This window comes from Eulemur rufifrons, chromosome 3 (genome assembly GCF_041146395.1).
Source record: "Eulemur rufifrons isolate Redbay chromosome 3, OSU_ERuf_1, whole genome shotgun sequence".
Classification (NCBI taxonomy): domain Eukaryota; kingdom Metazoa; phylum Chordata; class Mammalia; order Primates; family Lemuridae; genus Eulemur; species Eulemur rufifrons.
The window spans coordinates 31151268-31166111 of NC_090985.1; the positions used below are offsets into that span (position 1 = coordinate 31151268).

Consider the following 14844-nt stretch of genomic DNA (forward strand, 5'->3'; position numbering starts at 1 on the left):
TACACGCAGGCTCCACCCTTGCGAGTGGGCTTCATGCTCTTACAAAGGAGGCTTCAGGCAGCTGCCTGGCCCTCCAGTCCCTCCAACACCTGCTGCTCTTCTGCCCTGTGAGGACACAGCAAGAGGTGCTATCGGTGAAGCAGAGCGCGAGCCCTCATTAGACATTGAATCTGCCAGCCCCTTGGACTACACAGCTTCCAGAAATGTGTGAGAAATAAACTTCTAATATTTACAAATTCTTCAGTCTAAGGTATTTTGTTATAGCAGCAGGAACAAACTCAGACAAGAGGTAAAAGTGGAGCGAGCAGGGGGAGAGGTGCAGGGGCCACATCATGTGGGGCCTTTGGGCTTTAAGCGACAGGGGTGACCACTGGAGACTGTATTTCATGCTATTTTTTGTGTGGTCCAGTCTATTATCTCTGCTTCACGGATTTAACATCCAGTATATTATTCCTTTAGCTGTATCTAATCTGCTATTGAACCCATCTATTTACTTCTTTTCAGTTCTAGAATGTCTATTTTTTTCTATATTTCCCAGTTCTCTGCTTAAATCAACCTTATTTTTTAATCCCTTGATTATAATGACTATGATTAGCTTGTGTTTGCTATCTGGATCTCTTATGATCTGCTTCTATTGTTTTTCTCAGTGTTTTATTATGATGCTTTCTCATATGACTGTAATTTTTGATTATTTGCAATTATATATGAAAAATTATTTTTTATATTTCTCCGGAGAGAATTTATATTTGATTTTTGTAGGGGATACGTAAATTAGCAATTCCAGACTAATCTCAGTCCCACAGAGGACGAAGATAATTGGAAGCTGACCCTCTTTATACTTTTGTACAGATTTTTTGGGATCCAATCCAGAACCTAGGAGGGGATTTATCAGCCCCTTCACCCAAACTTGGTGGACCTTAAATTTAATTTTTTTTTAATTTCCCCAATCTCTGGGTTTCTTTTAACGCTCAACTCAGCTTCTCAGCTACCTTCTTTAGGAACTGGCAGAAGCCCACGGCAGCCTTTCTCAACCAGGGCTCTACCAGAGAATAAAGCCTGATGCATTAAGGTACCCACTATATATAAAATCAATCAGCTTCTTTCCTATGCATATAGAATGATACTAGCAATACATCATCCTTGGGACAGTTGAGGAAATATTCACACACATCAATTTTTATATTGTGTGATTCAGATGAGGAATCCCTGTTGTGAAAGGATGGATGCCCCAAAGGAAAATCTGCCAAAAATGCTGAACTTAACATTTTGGCTTTCATCTTTCTCCAAGTTGTTAGTCCCGAAATTTTTATTAAACTCTTTCAGTTTTCATGCCTTCATCAGTTATTATTATTATTATATTTTTGTTATTTTTTTTCACTTTCTGTAACTGTTCTCAGCAAGACTTTGGGGCCCGATTCTCATCAATATCCAATATTCACTTGTTTATTACCCATGTCTTCCACTGGAAACATCCCCATGAGAACAGGGCCTTCTTGTGCCTTGTTTACTGCTGTGTTCCCTTTGCCTGGCACAGAGCAAGCATTCCCTTAGCAATGGATTTATACTGATTTGCCCATTCTTTCAAGCGTTCTTCCTTCAGAAGAATGGCTCCCGTCTGAAAGATGACTGGCCACACAAAAGATGTCAAGTGTCTTTAATCCCACCGTGAAGGGGAAAGGGCTTTTGGCCCACCAAAATGTACATGTAATTCACAGTGCAGAGATTTCTATACAATGAAAATGGTAAGTATCAGGCCATCAGTTTTATAATATTAGCATTAAGATTATTCTTTGCTCAGCTTTTAGACTCACTGAGAAAGCTTCAGATTATTCAGGTATAACAGCAGTTCTGCTTGAAGGAAGACGTGCTGTTCTGTTATAAATGAGACTATCTGGTCTACTTAGTAGTACAATTCTCTTAATTCACAAATTGGTCATATTTTAAAACTCTTTAGTCAAGCATAAAATAAGTCATAAAAAGGTACAAATCCTAAGTGCAGAGCTTAGTGAATTTTCACCAAGTGGGCACAGCTGGTTACACACCAGCAGTAAACAGTACCAGGATTAAGAAACGGAACAGCAACCGTCCACAGAATCTCCCCTTATGCCCTTTCCTGATTACTACCCCTGGAAGTAACCACCATCTTGACTTCCAACACCATCAATGAGTCTCACTTGTTTTGAGTTTTATGTAAATAGAATCAGTGTAGCTATGATTTTGTGCCAGGTCTCTTTCATTCAGTATTATGTTTGTGAGAGTCGCCTATGTTGTCACGTGTAGCAACAAATTGTGGTCCCTTCTCGTGGCTTTAAAATATAGCTCTACATGATTACACCATATTTTTTTTTTATCCATTCTACTGTTGACAGATATTTTGGTTCTTAGCCTGGGTGCAGTGGGGCTCATGCCTATAATCCTAGCACTGTGGGACGCTGAGGTGGGAGGACTGCTTGAGGCCAGGAGTTCAAAACTAGCCTAAGCAAGAGCAAGACTCTGTCTCAAAAAAAAAAAAAAAAAAAAGTATTTTGTTTGTATTTTGCTTCTTTATAGTTCTTGCCTATAAGGTTCTTACACAAGTCTTCGGGTGCATCTGCATATGTATCTCTGCTGAGGAGTCACCCAGGAGTAGGACTGCCAGGTCCTGGGAGGCGTGTGCGGGCTCTAACAGATAACCCAACGTGCCACATATTTTCCCAAAGAGGTTGTATCAATATACATTCTCACAGCTATACAGGAGAGTTCCTACTGTGCCTCACACTAACTAACACCTAAAACTATCTTTTTGATTTTAGTCATTCTAGTATGTGCGAATAGTACTGAACTTTATACTTTTCACATATGAGTATCTGAGACACAATCCCTGAAATACAGAACTACATTGGTAAACTGAAGAATTAGATTTCTGAGCCAACAACAATAAAAATACTTATATGTCACTTTTTGTGTGTCAGACACTATTTTAATGACTTTCCATATGGTAATTTATCTAATCTTCATAACAACCCCATGTGCTAAGAACTAACACTCCTGTTTATAGATGAGGAATGGAGGCATAGAACAGTTAAGCATCTCTATCCACCAAGGTCACACAGCACATAGCAATTAAAGGCAGAGCAAGGATTTGAAAGTAGCTTGGCTCCCAGCTTTGCTTTTAACAGTTATGAGATAGTTCCTGTTCCTGTAAAACTGAAGGTCAGATGTTGTGCTATAGTCAACTCCCCAGGAAAATGCAGCATTATGAGGACATTAGGAGGACGTATCTAGATAGCCAGGTGGCCTTCCACTTGTTTCACCCTACCTGACAATGTGGTTCTATTTTAAACTGCTTTTTAATTTTATTCTAAACTACTATAGCCATGGAGTGTCTTTCAAGTATCCATGTCCTGTCATGTACCTCACATTCTACTCTATAAACAAACTAAATAAAATAAACATAATGCATTGTATCAATCAATAATAATATACCATCGTCATCAATAATATACCACCACCAAAATTCTCCTGGCTGTTTGCAGTACACCAAGACCTTCCACGTGTCTAGGCCTTTGAATACTCCCAGCTCTGCCTGAGTGCTACTAGTCCCTTTTCCTATTTGGTTTAAATGTTATCTCTTCTAGAAAGTCTTTCCATGTTCCATCAAACAGTCTTCCCTCTTTGTTCCTCTCTAAATATTCTTTGTACTTAAGTCAATTAAAGGTATTCTTATCTTGAATGTCGTGTTTTGTCTCTGCATCAAGAAATCGAATACTGAGTGCAAACTATACACTGGGTCCTGTGAATGAAAAGGCACAGACCCACCATCAATAACATAAAGTGTAACGGGAAACAACAAAGCAAATAAAGGAATGATTACATTATGATAAGTACTCTACATAAGATGTGTATATATGAACTCAAATAATAGAGATTGACCACCTAAAATACAGAGGGGATTATGAATGGATTCAGAGTGAGGGTGATGACTTGTAGGAGTGCGGACATACCACCACAAAATACGCTACTTTAGCATAGAGAGCATTTAGATCTGAAGGCAACTGTGAATAGCAGAAACAAGAAAAGTTCTCTGCCCTCTATTCACCTAGAAGCAAGACATAAATTTATAAAGATCAAGGTATCCCTCCCTGCCCTCTCTAACACGAGGGGCAAAAGTTAATCATCGAAGACAACTTCAGACCCTAATTAGTCAGTGAGAGCACCACAGCAACAAAAGTCCACTGATTTGGCCTCCCACAATTTGTTGCCCTAGTGACTCGAAGTCCTTTTCCTTCGTTTAGTTACTTGTCTAAAAATGTATTGTCCTTTGTAGAAGATGCTATATAAGCCAGAGTTCTAAGCCACCTCTTTGAGATTTACTCATTCCCTGGGTTTCACTCAGTATATAGGAATTTTACGTGTTAATAAACTTGTTTGCGTTTCTTTTGTTATGGAGGTTGATTCCAGCTAAGAACTCACAAGAGTAGAGAAAAAATTATTTTTCCTCCCCCACACTGTGTTCCTTCCTAGTCTCTGATCTACTTGTAGGCAGAAAATGAGTTCTATGAATGCTGGTTAAATGCCCAAGGAAAATGATAAAACTAAGGCAGGTTCTTGTAGGAAATCCAATATAACAAAGGACTAATCTATTGATTCCCAAGTTCCTTTCCCTGCCCCAGCCCTAATTCACCTGAGGGACATGACACACCTGTCATATCAGCTCAAATATAACCATCATCGCTTAACTTGGATAAGCCTAACTATGAAGTCAAAATTTGCTTTCCATTACTCAGTGACATTGTCATTTTAGAGCTTTCCAATCCCTTGATAAGGTACTTTTTTGTTGTTGTTTTCATTTAAGGAAAGGAGAAAAAATAAAAACAAAAAAACCCTCTATACGCATATATTTAAAATCTGGACTTATTTCCTAAAGTTTTACATTTCTAAAATAAGCCAAGCTTTCAAGCAATTTAGGATAAAGATTGACTTGTGAGGCTCCTGACAGACATTTCAAGTAAATTGCATACCACTCATACCCTTGCTTCTGGTAAAATGAATATAAAAAATTACAGAACCTTCATCTTTTTATCTAAAATAAAAAGGTGTCCCTAGGCTTTTCAATTCACATTTAAAATGCATTTTCATAAATAACCTTTTCACAATCTGTACTCTGTTTTAATTAAATTTCTCACTATGGAAAACAAGATAATTGAAGCAGTTTAGAGATTAGTTAACTGTCAGAAATTGTGCCAGTAGTCACTGCACTGGGAAAATCTGCCATCAGTACAACCCTCAACTTTACAAAATCCCCAAACTAGTCATATAATTAAAGATTCAGGTGAGTTCTAGCTTTCTCAAAAGAATGAGAAAGATTATGACTTCACTGGGTCTTTAAACAAAATTTACATTAAAGAATAACACGTACATTTAAAACATATATTTGGTTTTCCCTAAAGGTCTTCACCGATGATCCTAGTCATCAAAATTTCCGGAGTTTATTCTTATCACAAGGAAGAAGTGGTGGTCCCTTTATTCCCAGGTTACAGATGAGGAAACCATTTGTGGTAGCAGTAGTGTTTTTCTTTAAGAAAACCTTCATCATATACAGATAGCCTTAATGAGTCATGAAGCTACAGAACAGGCAGAGGCGGCTGCTTGCTCTCAGAACACAAGGTTTCGATCTCTGCTCCTATTCAAAACTACCTCTTTGACTCCATAATCCTGGATAACGTTAACCAATGAAGATGTCCTATGAGGAAATGTCATACCCTACAATAGATGCAGAAGGACTGGTAAAACCAAGTACTCCTTAATCATATCCCACTTGCTTCAAATTCTGTCTAGCAACCTTTATGCCTGAGCAGACTAAATAATTTTTCCCATTGATTTGTCAGTTTCTCCACTCAGGGGTGGGGAACCTGCGCCTTTGGGGTCACGTGTGGCCTTCTGGATCCTTGAATGTGGCCTTTTCACTGAATCCAAATTTTACAGAACAAATCCCCACCCCTGCATCAGCAGTGTGACTTTGAAAAGGGACCTTTCTCATGGTGGTGTTCTATAGATCAAAAAGATGCATGTAAAGTGTTTGAAAAGTGCTTGCAAGGAAGTATGGTCACATGGGTTTTACAACTTACTAGAAGTGTGATATGGGGAAAATTATCCTCTCTAAGCCCCCTAAGCTTCAGGGTCTAGAGGTAGTATCATTTTACTTCACAGGGGTGAAGTGAGGACTGAATGAGATAATATAGGAAAAGTACCCAGCACAAGTAATACTTTGCAAACAGTAAATACCCAATAAATGGCAGCTGCCTTTTCTTCCATTAACTTAAAAAATTTGAAGAGTATACTGCTTTTCTGTGATTACAGAATCAGAAAAAAAATATATAAAAAGGGGTACAACAGTGCCCTACAATTTTGTGATGGTTTCCAAATGTCAGTTGTTTCAGGTATCGTCCTTCCAAACTTACAATAAATTAAAAGCAGTAACTTCTTTACTGGTGTTAAGACTATAACTGATTTTACAAAGAAGCATCAAGGAAGCTCAGGTAAGATATACCAGATCAGGGCATCAGTTTAAAAAAGGCCCACGACCAGTTACGCCTTGATATATGCTTACGGTTGTGTCTTTAGCTCAGTTCTTGTACTCTTTCCTCAACTACTTATTTTCTCATTTCTTCTTAGCCCACAACATTATATAATTTAGAATGCTGGGAATAAAACTTTTAGACTAGAGATTAGAGAATTTGGGATCAAAATCTTGGTCCATGAATGGCACTGGCTGGTTACTTTCTCTATCTGAGCCTTAGTGACCGTGACTCCTCCCTTCCAGCTGAGAATACCACCTGGCAACGCTGTAAGGACTGTATGCAACCACGTAAGTCAAAGCGCAGCACGATAGTGGTCTCTACCGTACATCAAAGTCCCCTGTGGAACATTCCAGATGTGTAGAATGCCTTTAGGCTACCTCCTACACATTCTCACCAGAGGGTCTGGAGAGAGAAGCGCATGGGCACTGTAGTCAGATGCACTTGGCTTGGCTACTTCAGAGCCATATGGCAGCCTTGAGGGGCCTCCAGCATGTCATTTAAAAACATGTACCTAAAGCAAAGTGCAGGCTCCAGTGCCCTCCATCAGCCTGGCCTTCCCTTTGCCTCCCTTTCTTAAGTAGGCACTACCACATCGCAGGAGGTGATTCAAGGACAATTCCACATTCTATTCAATAAATATCTTGTGGCTAGATAATCAAAGCATATCAAATACCTGCTGAAGAAAAAAGGTTCTATATTCTGATGAATCTGCGTGATTTCATCTACAATACCCTACCATAGTTATGTTTAAAGCATCATCAGCTCAGCCTCAAAAGCTTAGAATAATTACACAAGATTGAGATATTAAGAGACATTAGTGAATGATAAATACTTCCTATGAGTAGATAGTTGATACAATCATAATTAAGTGAGTTAGAGAATAATATGATGAGAATTTTTAAGACAATTTTAGTTTATACATGTTAAGGGATGGCAAGTCTGTATTTTTTAGAAAAATCTCGTTTTTTAAAACATTTTTCAAAGCTTGTTTTAGAATTCAAAAGACATACTCATTTAGAGCTTGTTTCTATCATTACAATGTGTGCTTTATTTTGCAACTTCCTTTTCAATATCAATGTTTCTATTTGATACAATTTTTTACTACACAAACCATCTTTAGGATGATGATAGTGGAAATCAAGTTTTGACAAGAAATAATCAATCCATTACAGAATTTTCAAGTTGGAAAGAGGTTAAGATCATCATCTGGTCTAACCTGCTGAACTAACCTGCTGAACTGCTAGCTAAATATCATCATCACCATTATGCAGATTTAAAAAACCCAAACAACAATAACAACAACAACAACAACAAAAACTAAGGCCCAGAAAGGTTAAATAATTTGCATATGAAGACAACAGACGGTCATAATGAAGGTAAGAGGGATAGTAACTAGTACAGCCATGTGTTTCAGTCAGTTGGGAACTGTGTATACCAATGGTGGTCCTGTCAGATTATACTATATTTTTACTGTACCTTTTCTATGTTTAGATACACAAACATTTAGGATTGTATTATAATTGCATACAGTATTCAGTATAGTAACAAGCTGGACAGGTTTGTAGAGCAGGAGCAAGAGGCTATACCATATAGCCTAGGCGTGTAGGAGGCTATACAATCCAAGTTTGTGTAAGTGCACTCCAAGATGTTTGCACAAGATGAAATCACCTAAAGATGCATTTCTCAGAATGTATCCCTGTCACTAAGTGACACATGACTGCATTTTGCCTCTCAGAATAGTACTCTTTATTAAATTGCATTGTTTTTCATATTTATCAGCTTACTAAACAAACCACGTTATGTTTGCTAAAACTGGCTTAAGATACTCAATTTTACTTCAGTAAGTATGTTGAAAAGCATACATCATACATGGCATGACAAAGAAATCGTTGGCATTAACAAAGGCCAGGTTGTCCATCCTCCACACATTTATTTGGGATCTCCAAAATGTCAGGCCCTGGGAAAACTACGATAAGGACACAGCTCCTACCCTAAAGGATCCCATGGTCTACTGGGCTCAAGGACAAGTAAGTAAACACAGGGGTGGGTACAACGTGATAAAGGGACATGAAAGATCTGCTACCTGTGTCTGATTAGGTCCAGGGCAGTCTCTACGATTGAAAAGTAGAAAATAGGGTTGGTGTGCACAAAACAAGAAAGAACACCAGAAGAGATCTGGAAACACGTGGAGAGAGACAACGTTAAAGTGCCTATGTGTTTAAGGAAAGGCAGTTGGTGCAGATGGAATGTAAAATGACAATCTGGACAGAGAGGAGGCTGATGAGGCTAAACAACAAGTGGACAGTCAGGAAGGTCCTCAAATATCATGTACACAAGTTTTTTAACTTCATCCTGAAGAGACTAAGATCCTTCTAGAATTCTAAACTACTTCTCTCTCCTTATATTGTGGGGGGATTTGGGAGCAGAAGCATATCAGATTTTAGATGAAAGCTCACTAGAAGTAGTATGAAGGATAAATTATTTAAGGAAAGGAACTAGGGCTGGAACAACACTACAAGTGAAGGTGCTGCTGAGGATGCTATGACAACTGTCCGTGCATCCATCCTTCCAAACAGCCAGTATTTACTGAGTGACTACCATGTGTTGGCTGCTAGGAATAAATGAGTGAACGAAGACAGAATCATAACTAAACCTGCTTCAACATGGATGAACTGGAGATCAAAGAGTTATTCAGGAGGAAGAAGTGAAAAGACCTGGTAACTGAAAACAAGGAATAGAGAGGCTGGAAGAATGAGATCTGGGGGTCTGGGTATTATGGTAGTAACATTCACCCTAACAGGGAACTCTGGAGTAGAATGAGGCCTTTTATATCGTCTACACCATAGTTTTCAAAGTGTTTACAGGGCATTCAGGGAGAGAGGGCCATAGGAAGGTGATAACGAACATAGTTAGAGACTTAGATTTGGTAGTTTTGATACTGTGACATAATAAGAAATACATATTTTGGTCTTCTACACCTCCTAACTCACAGGTCCTAAAACTCTTGGTATTTCCTAAGTAATAAAAGCCATAAAAGGTAAAAGAAGGGCCTGTTATTATTCATAACAATCCCCCTCCCACTAAAAAAGCAGAGTTTATGTTAATAAGGTGACTTCTGCAAAGTCCCTAAGGATTGAGAGGGAGGTGGCAGGGATGGTGTTGAGGCAGGCTGGCTATCAGGGGAACCAAGCCTGTAATTAAACGGGTGGAACTTTCTGCCCCACTCCTGACCTTCTGGCTGGGGAGATGGGCTGGAGGTTGAGTTAAGTAACAATGACCAAAGATTTAATCAATCATGCCTCCATTATGAAGCCTCCATTTAAACCCCAAATGAAGGGGGTTGGAGCGTTTCCACGTTGGTGAACAGTGGAGGTGCAGGTCATCAATTTATTTAATAGATCATGTGGGTCTGTGTATATATATCTGGTGGCTTGTTTCTGATTAACAGACTTCTTTATCTTAATTTAAAACATTCCAAGCCTTTAGACAAAACTTTATTTCTTTAGCCAATCACAAATCAAAGAATCTTCAAACCTTCCTATAACCTGGAATCCCCTGCTTCGAGATGTTCTGCCTTTTTGGGCCAAACCAAGGTACACCTTCCACGTATTGATTTATAACTACATGTAATTCCTGTCTCCTTGAAATATATAAAACCAAACCATAACCCAACCACAGAGAGACCACTTGCTCAAGGCTTCTTGAGTGTGGCTCTCTAGGCCATGGTCACACATATTTGGCCCTGAATAAACCTCTTTAAATTGCTTTACAGAGTTTGGGTCTTTTTCCACTGACAGCAGGATTTGAAACAATAGGATTTTCCCCCATTTTTGTTTAAATAAGTAATTGATTTGACTTTTTTTTTCATATTTTATTCTGGAAATGATAGCCTCAAATAGTAAATATTAAATGAAAGTTAAAATGAGTTAGAATTGAACAAGCTCTATAGAAATTAAACCTTTATCACTATAAATATATTTCAAAGAGATCTTTAAAAGTTACATTTCTGAGTTCCAAAGGAATGACAGGCCCTTCTCAGAGATATAGATGCTTGAAAATTCTTAAATAGTGAAAATGCTACTTTTATTTTTACCAAAAAATGTGTGAACTAAAATAAAATCTTAAGCCCCCCAGATGAATGAATGGACCCCCCTGTTGGCCAAGATGACCCCAGAAATACCCTAAAGCTGAGTTGCTGGCCATGAGAAAGGAGGTCAGACATGGCTCCTTGTGTCCCCTTCCCTTCTTGGAGATATCCTTCGTAACTCATTAACAGGCCTAAGGTTAAACAATGCAAAGCTTAAACCACACCTGCAGGCCATCAATTTATTCAACAGATTACCTGAGTTTCAGTAGTTTGTCTGGGATTGATTAACAGACATCCTTATTTTAAGTTAAAACATTCCAAGCTCTTAGATAACCTTCATTTCTTTAACCAATTACAAATCAAAAAATCTTTAAACCCCACCTATAAGCTATAAGCCCCTGCTTAGAGATGTCCCGCCATTTTGGGCCAACCAATGTATACTCCCTACATACTGACTTAGGATCTTACGTGTAATTCCCATCTCCATGAATGTGTAAAACCAAACTGTAACCCAGCTACCGAGGGCACATTTTCTCAGGATCTCTTGAGGCTGTGTACTCTGGGCTGGTCACACACATTGGGCACAGAATAAACTTTTTAAAATTATTTTATAGAGTTTGTTTTTTTTTTCCCATTAACCAATGTAATAGTAGAGGTTTACTCATTTTTTTTTTTTTTAAATCCTAATGCCATGTTATCCCATTCTTCCTAAAAGTTCTCTATTTCCATTTACCTAGTTAGGGTAGGTTAAAACCACAGAATTAGTGAATTGCAAGGGACACAGATGTTATTTAATTCAGTGTCCTATAATCCCTTTCATGGCATTCCTGCTGAGGTGAACATGAAATATCTGCTGTACTTTCTATTAAACTGAAGAGATTTTGTTATAATCTCAGCTGGTAGAACACTCTTTTTTTGTTTTTAAATAAAGCAGTGATTTTTTTAAGATAGAAAATAGGCCTTGAATGTTGAATCCTGGATCTGCTCCTTCTTTACTTTGGGCAAGACACTTACCTTCCCAGATCTTAAATTCTCATTTGTATGATACAGAGCATACTGTCACTGCATGGTTGTGAGAATAACATGACATATATGAAAGTGCTTTGTGGAGAGCAGTTTCTCATGAAATATTACGTCCTTCTTGGAAGTTCCTTTTTATGCTGCAGTGAGATTTACAGTATGTTACTCTGGTTCCTTTAGGAGCTACACAAAATTAGTCTTATTCCTTTATAACCTGTGACTGCCCTTTGAGCACTAGAAGACAACTTAGGCAAGTTATTTTTTCAAATGCTAACTATCACATTTCTTCCCACCAGATGGTTTTAATAATGACTTGGGAAAAAAAAAATCAATGGTAACCTTCATTAGAACAACTTATCAAGTCTCTGTTTAGGGTTTAGTCCAGCAAACATTTACTAAGTGCTTAATATGTGCCAAAAACTATGCTAGTGGCTGAAGATTAGCGAATTCAGAAATACAGTATTTTTACCTAGAAGTTTATAATCTTCTGAAAAATAGACAATACCAAAAAATGGTTGTACATATAGCTGCATGCTAATAATTATGTCATATGAAAATTGCTATGTGAGTAAAACTGAAAAATTGACAGAGGCATCTGTGCTGGGTTCTCCACAGATGGCAATTTTTAAAAGCTCAGTCTTGAAAATATTCATTCATCCATTCATTTAGCAAATATTTCCAAAAGACCTACTGTGTGCCAGACATCATACTGGTTACTGGGAATAAAAAGGCACACTGGGGGGAGGAATCCCCACTACAATGGAATTTAGAATCTAATTTATGACTACTCCAGTTCAATGTCATAATTATTTCAGTATATTCTAAGAAGACCAACTTTTCTACTTGATACATGAACGAATAACCACTTCTTTGTGTTACAGGATTCTTTGCTTTTTAAGTACACTTATAGTGTACCCACCCTATCTAAAATTCTAGAAAGAAAGAAATAGACAAAAAATTTAAAAGCAGAGTATACTTTCCTCTCCCTGCCCATGCTACAAAGATAAGTGTGGTGTGTGAGTGGTCTTTAGAACTTCAAACAGTGAAGACCAATGGCCAATGTCTGGAAGTATCTTAGAGACTGCAAAGCTGTACCACAGAGCCTAGAAGTAGGAAATTCAATTAAAATTGGGTCGGGGAGGAAGATGAGGTCAGAAGAGCATACCTGAGAGGCAGTGCTACTAATGGCGAGCCACTGCAGGTGAGGTGAGGGGCTTTATCTACTCCTTACACCAACTACCAGCAATAGTTTGTTATCTACAGTGTTCAGCTCTTGAAGCTTTTACTATAACTGTGTCAAGAGGGCTTACAAAATGCTAGGCTAAATGAGGAAAATCTTTTTCTAGTTGTTAATCTTAAAAGGTATTCCCAGGAATAATAGATACTAAGTTAAGTGGAAAAGTTATAACATTTATAATGGGAGTCCTTAATGACAGTAATTCAACTTGGGGAAAGAGGTATACCATGATGATGCTTTTTTTCCCTCTGGTGTCCCACCATACTCCCAGAGCACAGGTGGAAAGCACACAGCCGTTCTATGGGTGCAAGAGTTATTACTGTGTGAAGCTGATGAAATTGCAAATGCTGCATTTCAGCCAAATTGAAATGACGATGGTAGATGTAGCCGTCAGTTATGTGAAGGTAACACTACTGTGTGACCAGGAGTACTGGCTTTGTGTTGAAACCGCAGCTGCAGTGTCACCAGCGCCCGGAAGCATGCCAGGTGGAGTGAGTGTGGGACAGAAGCAGTGCGGGTTGCCTTCCTCCTCAGGAGCTCTCACACTTGTGTCTGCTCCTGAAAGGACACAGGCATTCTTCTACGGCGCCATCATCCTTCAGTGCATGGAAAGGGGAGTAAATTAACTCAACAAAATACTCTGCAATTCAATTGTTTCAATGCCTATCCAATCATTTATCAAAAAAAAAAAAAAAAAAAAAATCAGAGCTACAAGTAGCAGAAGCAAATGCCTTCAATTTCTTTTCCTTTTGCTTTTCCTCCCTTGGACTTTAACCTTTCAAGTAATTTTTATTTTTATTCATCTATGTAATTTCTTTCCAGACTCACTAGTGCATACATGCTGATACAGATAATATGCGTACCTGGTTCACATGGTAGAAATTCAGTCAATCTTTATTGAGAGGAAAGACGAATTACATGTAAAGAAGGCAATAGCTCTTTCTGAAATACGTGGATTGTGAAGCCAAAAAAGTTAAATACCTTGCTTCACTGATACTAAAATTTATGGTAAAATGGAGTCTAGGATCCAGGTTTCCCACACTCTCTGCCTGGCAATTTCCACTACATCATCCAGTCACATCCACGTTAAATCCAAACCTAACAGAAATCAAGGTAAACCGAGGTGGAAACAGACACTGGACCTACCTAAAAGGAATTTAATATTTCCTCACCTTCATAGTCTCTGCTACTTTTAGGAGATTCAGCATTTGTGGAAGAGCCCAAGGCATGATTATTTTAAGTTTGATAAGAATATCAGGAATTAGGAACAAGTCAAACTGTAATGAATAAAAAGAGAAGAGATGGGGCCACATCCTTTCTAGATTGAATAACAAAATGGTGATTGTTTACTATGGGATTTATTCATTAAATGTAATTCACTGAGCTCTGAGTATGTAATCTCTGCCAAGTATAAAGAGATAAAAGTTATCCCCCACCTCCCCCTGCATCCAGAAGTTCACAGTCTAAGTGGGAGAGAAATATAACAATTGTAGTAATGCTCAATAGGTAAGCTATTACCTCCTCTGAATTTCTCTGGCAATAGTTGACCTAAGTCTAGAAGGATGAATAGGAGATAATCAAATAAAAGATGAGAAGATCATTTTAGCCTGGGCAGGCAGCATGAGAAAAGTCTGCAAGCATAAGAAAACATGGCCTGCTCAGAGAATTACAAAAAGTTCACTCTGTCCAAGACAAAGATCTTGATCTTTCCAGTGGCTACAGATGAAGCAGAAGAGGTTGTCTGTGGCCCAGGGATTACTGCAATCTTTAGAAACTGTGCAAAAAGGTAATAAGCACCCAGCAAGAGAGTGCCATTAAAGTAAAACATGAAAATCTATTGGTGTTTGCATTTTATCCCTATCAATGCTTCCCTTTCACTGACAACAGCTGATATACTCTTACTTTAATATTTTCAATTACTAATATGAATTCACTATCCA

The 14844-nt window shown here is 38.2% G+C and overlaps 1 protein-coding gene across 1 annotated transcript in view; it reads right to left on the reverse strand.

Moving 5' to 3' along the window:
- The window catches only part of KHDRBS3 (KH RNA binding domain containing, signal transduction associated 3), a 164690-nt gene that overhangs the window by 45295 nt on the left and 104551 nt on the right, over positions 1-14844 (reverse strand). The gene's annotated exons all lie outside the window — the stretch shown is intronic.